This window comes from Chanodichthys erythropterus, chromosome 3 (assembly GCF_024489055.1).
Source record: "Chanodichthys erythropterus isolate Z2021 chromosome 3, ASM2448905v1, whole genome shotgun sequence".
In the NCBI taxonomy this organism is placed as follows: domain Eukaryota; kingdom Metazoa; phylum Chordata; class Actinopteri; order Cypriniformes; family Xenocyprididae; genus Chanodichthys; species Chanodichthys erythropterus.
In genome coordinates, this window is record NC_090223.1 from 13,956,413 (window position 1) to 13,965,333 (window position 8,921).

An 8,921-nucleotide genomic window follows, 5' to 3' on the forward strand; every position below is an offset into this window, starting at 1 on the left:
TTGGTTGCTGGGTTGTAATATGGACTTATTTGTAATCTGCAAAGGCATGAAAAAGCCAAAGCTTGGATTCTGAACTGGCTTGAAACCTGAAAAAAGCTTGGAACCAATTTGCAAAGGTCTACCTCTCTGAGGCTTAAGCAGCTGTCTACGGTCTACTGCAGACTGGGAGCTGGCTTGGGCCAATTGTTGGCTACTGGACTGGGCCATGGTTTCAGAGATTGTTTGTGCTGGTTGTGGACCACCAGACTGGGAGATGGACTGCACTAGCTGTTGACTGATGGGCATTGCCACAGGCTCACTGGACTGGGCCACAGACTGGTTGCTGGCTTGTGTTGGTTGAAGCACACTGGGCTGGGCCACAGACTGGTAGCTTGCTTGGGCTGGTTGAAGCACACTGGGCTGGGCCACAGACTGGTAGCTGGCTTGTGCAGGTTGAAGCACACTGGGCTGGGCCACAGACTGGTAGCTTGCTTGTGCTGGTTGAAGCACACTGGGCTGGGCCACAGACTGGTAGCTTGCTTGTACAGGTTGAAGCACACTGGGCTGGGCCACAGACTGGTAATGGGCTTGTGCAGGTTGAAGCACACTGGGCTGGGCCACAGACTGGTAGCCTGCTTGTGCTGGTTGTTGAACACCAGACTGGGCCACAGACTGGTAGCTGGCTTGTGCTTGAAGCACACTGGGCTGGGCCACAGACTGGTAGCTGGCTTGTGCTTGAAGCACACTGGGCTGGGCCACAGACTGGTAGCTGGCTTGTGCTTGAAGCACACTGGGCTGGGCCACAGACTGGGAGCTTGCTTGTGCAGGTTGAAGCACACTGGGCTGGGCCACAGGCTGGTAGCTGGCTTGTGCAGGTTGAAGCACACTGGGCTGGGCCACAGACTGGTAGCTTGCTTGTGCTGGTTGTTGGACACTGGGCTGGGCCACAGACTGGTAGCTGGCTTGTGCTGGTTGAAGCACACTGGGCTGGGCCACAGACTGGGAGCCTGCTTGTGCAGGTTGAAGCACACTGGGCTGGGCCACAGACTGGTAACGGGCTTGTGCAGGTTGAAGCACACTGGGCTGGGCCACAGACTGGGAGCTTGCTTGTGCAGGTTGAAGCACACTGGGCTGGGCCACAGACTGGTAGCTTGCTTGTACAGGTTGAAGCACACTGGGCTGGGCCACAGACTGGTAGCTGGCTTGTGCTGGTTGAAGCACACTGGGCTGGGCCACAGACTGGGAGCTTGCTTGTGCTGGTTGTTGAACACCAGACTGGGCCACAGACTGGTAGCTTGCTTGGGCTGGTTGAAGCACACTGGGCTGGGCCACAGACTGGTAACTGGCTTGTGCAGGTTGAAGTACACTGGGCTGGGCCACAGACTGGTAACTGGCTTGTGCAGGTTGAAGTACACTGGGCTGGGCCACAGACTGGTAACGGGCTTGTGCAGGTTGAAGCACACTGGGCTGGGCCACAGACTGGTAGCCTGCTTGTGCTGGTTGTTGAACACCAGACTGGGCCACAGACTGGTAGCTTGCTTGGGCTGGTTGAAGCACACTGGGCTGGGCCACAGACTGGTAACTGGCTTGTGCAGGTTGAAGTACACTGGGCTGGGCCACAGACTGGTAACTGGCTTGTGCAGGTTGAAGTACACTGGGCTGGGCCACAGACTGGTAACGGGCTTGTGCAGGTTGAAGCACACTGGGCTGGGCCACAGACTGGTAGCTGGCTTGAGCTGGTCTTGGGACATTGGGCTGGGCCACAGACTGGGAGCTTGCTTGTGCAGGTTGAAGCACACTGGGCTGGGCCACAGACTGGTAGCTGGCTTGTGCAGGTTGAAGCACACTGGGCTGGGCCACAGACTGGGAGCTTGCTTGTGCAGGTTGAAGCACACTGGGCTGGGCCACAGACTGGTAACGGGCTTGTGCAGGTTGAAGCACACTGGGCTGGGCCACAGGCTGGTAGCTGGCTTGAGCTGGTCTTAGGACATTGGGCTGGGCCACAGACTGGTAGCTGGCTTGTGCAGGTTGAAGCACACTGGGCTGGGCCACAGGCTGGTAGCTGGCTTGTGCAGGTTGAAGCACACTGGGCTGGGCCACAGACTGGGAGCCTGCTTGTGCAGGTTGAAGCACACTGGGCTGGGCCACAGACTGGGAGCTTGCTTGTGCAGGTTGAAGCACACTGGGCTGGGCCACAGACTGGTAGCTGGCTTGAGCTGGTCTTGGGACATTGGGCTGGGCCACAGACTGGGAGCTTGCTTGTGCAGGTTGAAGCACACTGGGCTGGGCCACAGGCTGGTAGCTGGCTTGTGCTGGTTGTTGAACACCAGACTGGGCCACAGACTGGTAGCTTGCTTGGGCTGGTTGAAGCACACTGGGCTGGGCCACAGACTGGTAACTGGCTTGTGCAGGTTGAAGTACACTGGGCTGGGCCACAGACTGGTAGCTGGCTTGTGCAGGTTGAAGGACACTGGGCTGGGCCACAGACTGGTAACGGGCTTGTGCAGGTTGAAGCACACTGGGCTGGGCCACAGACTGGTAGCTGGCTTGAGCTGGTCTTGGGACATTGGGCTGGGCCACAGACTGGGAGCTTGCTTGTGCAGGTTGAAGCACACTGGGCTGGGCCACAGACTGGTAGCTGGCTTGAGCTGGTCTTGGGACATTGGGCTGGGCCACAGACTGGGAGCTTGCTTGTGCAGGTTGAAGTACACTGGGCTGGGCCACAGACTGGGAGCTTGCTTGTGCAGGTTGAAGCACACTGGGCTGGGCCACAGACTGGTAGCTGGCTTGTGCTGGTTGTTGGACACTGGGCTGGGCCACAGACTGGGAGCCTGCTTGTGCAGGTTGAAGCACACTGGGCTGGGCCACAGACTGGTAACGGGCTTGTGCAGGTTGAAGCACACTGGGCTGGGCCACAGACTGGTAGCCTGCTTGTACTGGTTGTTGGACACCAGACTGGGCCACAGACTGGTAGCTGGCTTGTGCTGGTTGTTGGACACTGGGCTGGGCCACAGACTGGTAGCCTGCTTGTACTGGTTGTTGGACACCAGACTGGGCCACAGACTGGTAGCTGGCTTGTGCTGGTTGTTGGACACTGGACTGGGCCACAGACTGGTAGCTGGCTTGTGCTGGTTGAAGTACACTGGGCTGGGCCACAGACTGGGAGCTTGCTTGTGCAGGTTGAAGCACACTGGGCTGGGCCACAGACTGGTAGCTGGCTTGTGCAGGTTGAAGCACACTGGGCTGGGCCACAGACTGGGAGCTTGCTTGTGCAGGTTGAAGCACACTGGGCTGGGCCACAGACTGGTAGCTGGCTTGTGCAGGTTGAAGTACACTGGGCTGGGCCACAGACTGGGAGCTTGCTTGTGCAGGTTGAAGCACACTGGGCTGGGCCACAGACTGGTAGCTGGCTTGAGCTGGTCTTGGGACATTGGGCTGGGCCACAGACTGGTAGCTGGCTTGTGCAGGTTGAAGCACACTGGGTGACTGGCTGACTAACTGATTTCCATGTTGCACAATTTGGTAGCTGGATTGTGATATGGACTCATTTGTCCGCAAAGGCATGAAAAAGCCAAAGCTTGGATTCTGAACTGGCTTGGAACCAAATTGCAAAAGTCTACCTCTCTGAGGCTTAAGCAGCTGTCTACGGTCTACTGCAGACAGGGAGCTTGCTTGGGCTAATTGTTGGCTACTGGACTGGGCCATGGTTTCAGAGTTTGTTTGTGCTAGTTGCAGAACACCAGACTTGGAGATGGACTGCACTAGCTGTTGACTGATGGGCATTGCTACAGGCTCATTACTGGTTTGCAGTGGAATTTGGGATGCTAGCTGCACTGGCTTGGGAACAGAGTAATTGATTTGCTGCAATGGCATCAATACCAAGGAAGAATGCATGGCATCAGAATCTTGAAGACTAGCTGACTGACTTACACCATACCATGACATGCCCATACTTGCTGCACTACCCACAGAACCATCAACAAGACTGCCACTTCCAGCTGAAGCCACTTGAGATTCCTGAAGCCATCTTCTAGTGTCAGAACCAGGTTCACCACTTGTCACTGGACCAGCTGAAGAGCCAGTCTGCGAACTGAGACTTCCAGTACCATATCCTCCCTTAACTGCAGTACTATAGATGTTCTTGGAAGCCCGGGGCCTGATTGGATCATACTGGCTGTAGACATTTTGTAGCTCAACATAATCCACTTTAGGATTAGAAGATCCATGATAGCCTCCATTGGTGACAGAGCTATAGTCATAAGCTATAATAGGAGACAAAATGGCATTGACAATTAAAAGTGTGTTGACAAATCACCTGAATATATTCAGTAAACTGAATAAAAGTTACCATTCACAATACTGTCATGAACAAGGATTAAGAGTAGTGCCCAAGAAAGACTGTAAAACAAAAATATGTTTTAGCAATTGGTAGAAACATTAAATATCAAATACATATAAGTCAAAACAACACACTTTAAAATTCGCATAGTGATTTCACCCATGTCCAGCCAAATCTACTGTCAAAAAATCTCAACACACCAACTACCACAAAGAAAGAAAAAAAGAAAAGAAATGCTTTTAAACACCCACACAGAACTATTTCTGGTCTTTTTATAGTGCCTGCCTCTAACGATCACCAATCACAGTTTAATAGATTATTGCCTTAGACCAATCAGTTGTTGCATGAACCTTTAATGGATCATTATTAGTTACAGGTGTCACCAATTTCACAATAGGTTGTTTGCACATGACGTCACTGCTGCACACGAAATGCGGCTGGAGGGCAGGGATTGATTTTTCTATAGCCTATAGGATTCCTATCAAAAACTCAAAATTCGTATTTATGGTTGCTCAAATCGACCAAACCGAGAACCCACAATGAGCTTTTATCATTTACATAACTTATGTTGTCTTTTAACTTTAAAAGTTGTCACCTTTTATAGCGTTTTGCAATGAATATGGATACCTGCTTACCTTTTTTGTTTTTGACTTGGTTAAATATTAACATTCTTCATGGTATTGTTTGCAGGGAACAGAAGCTATTTTATCCCATTGAATGGTAATTTGATGTTTTCACTTAAGTTTTGTAGGATTGTGTTTACAATGTTGATCTGGTTACCATAAAAAGTGTCACGCTGCTGCTTCAGCATATGGTAGAAAATGTCCAAATAAATAAATGTTTAATAATCTGACGGAGTCAAGCAATTTCTTTGTTGGTAACGTTAAATGTAAGTATAGTTTTAATGTTGTCATTCAGCAGACAAACACCCTTTTTTACAGTCTATGACAGACACATTTTTTTTTTTTTTTTTTTGTATTTAATTCAACAAATGTCAACCAAAATCAAACCAAGCTCGTGAACAGTTTTGAAGTGTGTGCAGGGTACTCATTCACAAGCCGAGTGAGAGTGATACTCGCAAATGTAATGTTAATTATGGTGTTAGTTATGACAACGGGCGGTGCACATGTGCCGAACGCGTCTTTCCCATGGTCTTTACGCGCTCGTGGGCAAAGGAGTTTCTCTGAAAGGCTCGCGCGAGACTGAACGGAACGCGGGAAAGGAAGTATACCCGGGCCTTAACCGCTCTAAATTGTAGTGGACTGGAGTTCACGTTCACATCGGGAACATGGGAGCACCATGATGCGACCGCAAAAGGCACTTTCACTTTCACGTGTACGCCATGATGATAAGCATTGTATAGCACACGTACGTCTGCAAGACGTCTGTTAAAGATCACTTCATCTGGAAAGCATCTGCTGTTTACAAACATCTAATAGACGTCTTTAAGATGTCAGTTTTACATACATTCTAAATCATAAACATCTTAAAGACATCTTCTAAACGTCTATTTGACATCTGACAGGATACGTCCTATAGACGTATTCCAGATGAGCAAACACTCTAAATAATACGTCTTCCAGACGTAATCACACACATCAAATAGACGAGATGTACGTGTGCTATTACAGAAATGTCCAAAAGTGGACGTTTCTGTAGAATGACCCAATACTTAATTTATAAATTAAGTATTGGGTCATTCTACAGAAACGTCCACTTTTGGTATGACAAAATGTCTTAAAATGTATTTATTTTTCTAACATTTAAACTTACATTATTATATTACACTTTGACTTTATGAATACACATAAATGACAGCTTAATGATTTTTTAATTTTTTTGTACATTTATTTAAAGACTGCATGTCCCCTTTTTTGTCACTGGTGTTACCTTACTTCTCTGGCATTTTTAAACAATTTTATGAAATATTATTTCTCATTTTTTTTCAGCACATGCAGTCAGAGTTACAGAATAATAATGATAATGCAAAAAATAAGGAGATTGTGTTTTTTATTTTAATCAGGTTAGTTAAAAGTGTGATTGAATGATAATTCAATTTCGCAACCATGTATTTGCTATAACAATGAAAAGTTTGGAAAAACAGTTATGAAAAGTAATGATGCAATCCTTTAAATCTTAATGCTTGAGTGTAGCAGAATTCAATGGATGTAAAATTATTATCATGTCACATATGACACATTTTATTTAATGTGACAGACAAAAAACAGTAACACCAGTGACAAAATGAATCTCCAGTGACGTATACGTAGGACCAAAGATCCTTAATTTTTCACCTATAATTAAGTAGATTGGACTAAATTTTTACATTTGGTATACAATAAAAGACTTATCTTTGACACTTAGTGAAAACAGTCAGAAAAAGATCATAAACAACATTTTAAAACTGTCTGTAAAATACACTGTCTGTAAAGTCGCTGCACTGAATTTAGCCAAATCTGCCCAAAGGAGCAGTAACAATGAGAAAGAAAAGTTATAATCATGTAATCTTAGTGCTATTTTATGCAAAAGAACTAAATGAATAGCTTTAAATAAAGTTTATCTATAAATGGGTAACAGCAGTGACGGTAACACCAGTGACAATTTCATAAAAAGGTAACACCAGTGACAGTAACACCAGTGACAATTTTCATGAAAAATGCATTTTACAAAATGGCTGCTGCAAGGTGTCAACCCACATGTTGTCAATCATGATATATTCACTAAATCAAGTAGTTTAATCCATTTGTATTCTAGTTTTTTATAATTCCCTAGCAATAAAGTAGGTCACACCAGTGTCTTCAACTAAAAGCTTCGTATGAAATTATGATTTTCTAATTAAAATTTCTGATAATTGAAAAGAGATAGTGGACTTTTCATTTGCCTTTCTTCATTGATCTTCAGGAAACAGGAAGAAGGAAGTCAAGTGATGCCATCAGTGTGACTTTTTCTTTCAAAATAAGAGATTTTTGTTAAAGGTAACACCAGTGGCACAACACCAGGGGGCGACTACATTCATTATATATTTTATAATATTTATTTGGCATTTGGTTTTTTTATGTTATTTACATTATATATTTGATAGTTATGCATACATTATTGAAATTAAAATGGTAGAAAAACCTGTTTCTGAGCTCAAAATAAAGTACTTTCCCTCTGTACATGACTGTGGGGACGAGCACTTCTGTGGCGCTTGGAATTTTTAGAATTAATTAAAAAAACAAATATTGGCACATTGATGGCTCAAGAAGGTTTAATTGTTCAAATAACATATTGTTTCATATTAAAATATATAAAAAATTGTAATCCTAAAGTGTTTTTCAAGTGTAATATTTCTGTAAAGTCTAGGGACAGAAAAGTGGACGTTTCTGTAGAATGACCCTATTACAGTATACACAAACGCACAGATCTCCTCTCGTGCGTCCTCCACTGGATGAGGCAATATCACTTTTGTTTCTATTTCAGATATCTCTTAGATGCCATCAATGCTTTTGCCTTTCAAGATGTACCGAAATCAAAACAGTCCATAAACTATAAATCCTCACGAAAACTTCAGTCAAGCCAGCTCGCGCGTCAACCTGAGAGATCAGCCTCCTTACCTTAAAGTGTCAAATTCTCGGTTTCTGAATGGATGGTTTGGCTTGATTGACAGACGCTAACGTTCAGGCATGTTTATATACCATCGACCTGTCCTAAAACGTTAGCACGCTTTGATCGATTGTTTGGAGATCGCGTGTTTCTCCGTTCGAGAGCGCATTTCCTCTTCTTCACATCTACGACAAAACAGTTGAGGGTCATTCTACAGAAACGTCCACTTTTCTGTCCCTAGACTTTACAGAAATATTACACTTGAAAAACACTTTAGGATTACAATTTTTTTATATTTTAATATGAAACAATATGTTATTTGAACAATTAAACCTTCTTGAGCCATCAATGTGCCAAATTTTTGTTTTTTAATTAATTCTAAAAATTCCAAGCACCACAGAAGTGCTTGTCCCCACAGTCATGTACAGAGGGAAAGTGCTTTATTTTGAGCGCAGAAACAGGTTTTTCTACCATTTTAATTTCAATAATGTATCCATAACTATCAAATATATAATGTAAATAACATAAAAAAAACCAAATGCCAAATAAATATTATAAAATATATAATGAATGTAGTTGTCCCCTGGTGTTGTGTCACTGGTGTTACCTTTAACAAAAATCTCTTATTTTGAAAGAAAAAGTCACACTGATGGCATCACTCGACTTCCTTCTTCCTGTTTCCTGAAGATCAATGAAGAAAGGCAAATGAAAAGTCCACTATCTCTTTTCAATTATCAGAAATTTTAATTAGAAAATCATAATTTCATACGAAGCTTTTAGTTGAAGTCACTGGTGTGACCTACTTTATTGCTAGGGAATTATAAAAAACTAGAATACAAATGGATTAAACTACTTGATTTAGTGAATATATCATGATTGACAACATGTGGGTTGACACCTTGCAGCAGCCATTTTGTAAAATGCATTTTTCATGAAAATTGTCACTGGTGTTACTGTCACTGGTGTTACCTTTTTATGAAAATGTCACTGGTGTTACCGTCACTGCTGTTACCCATTT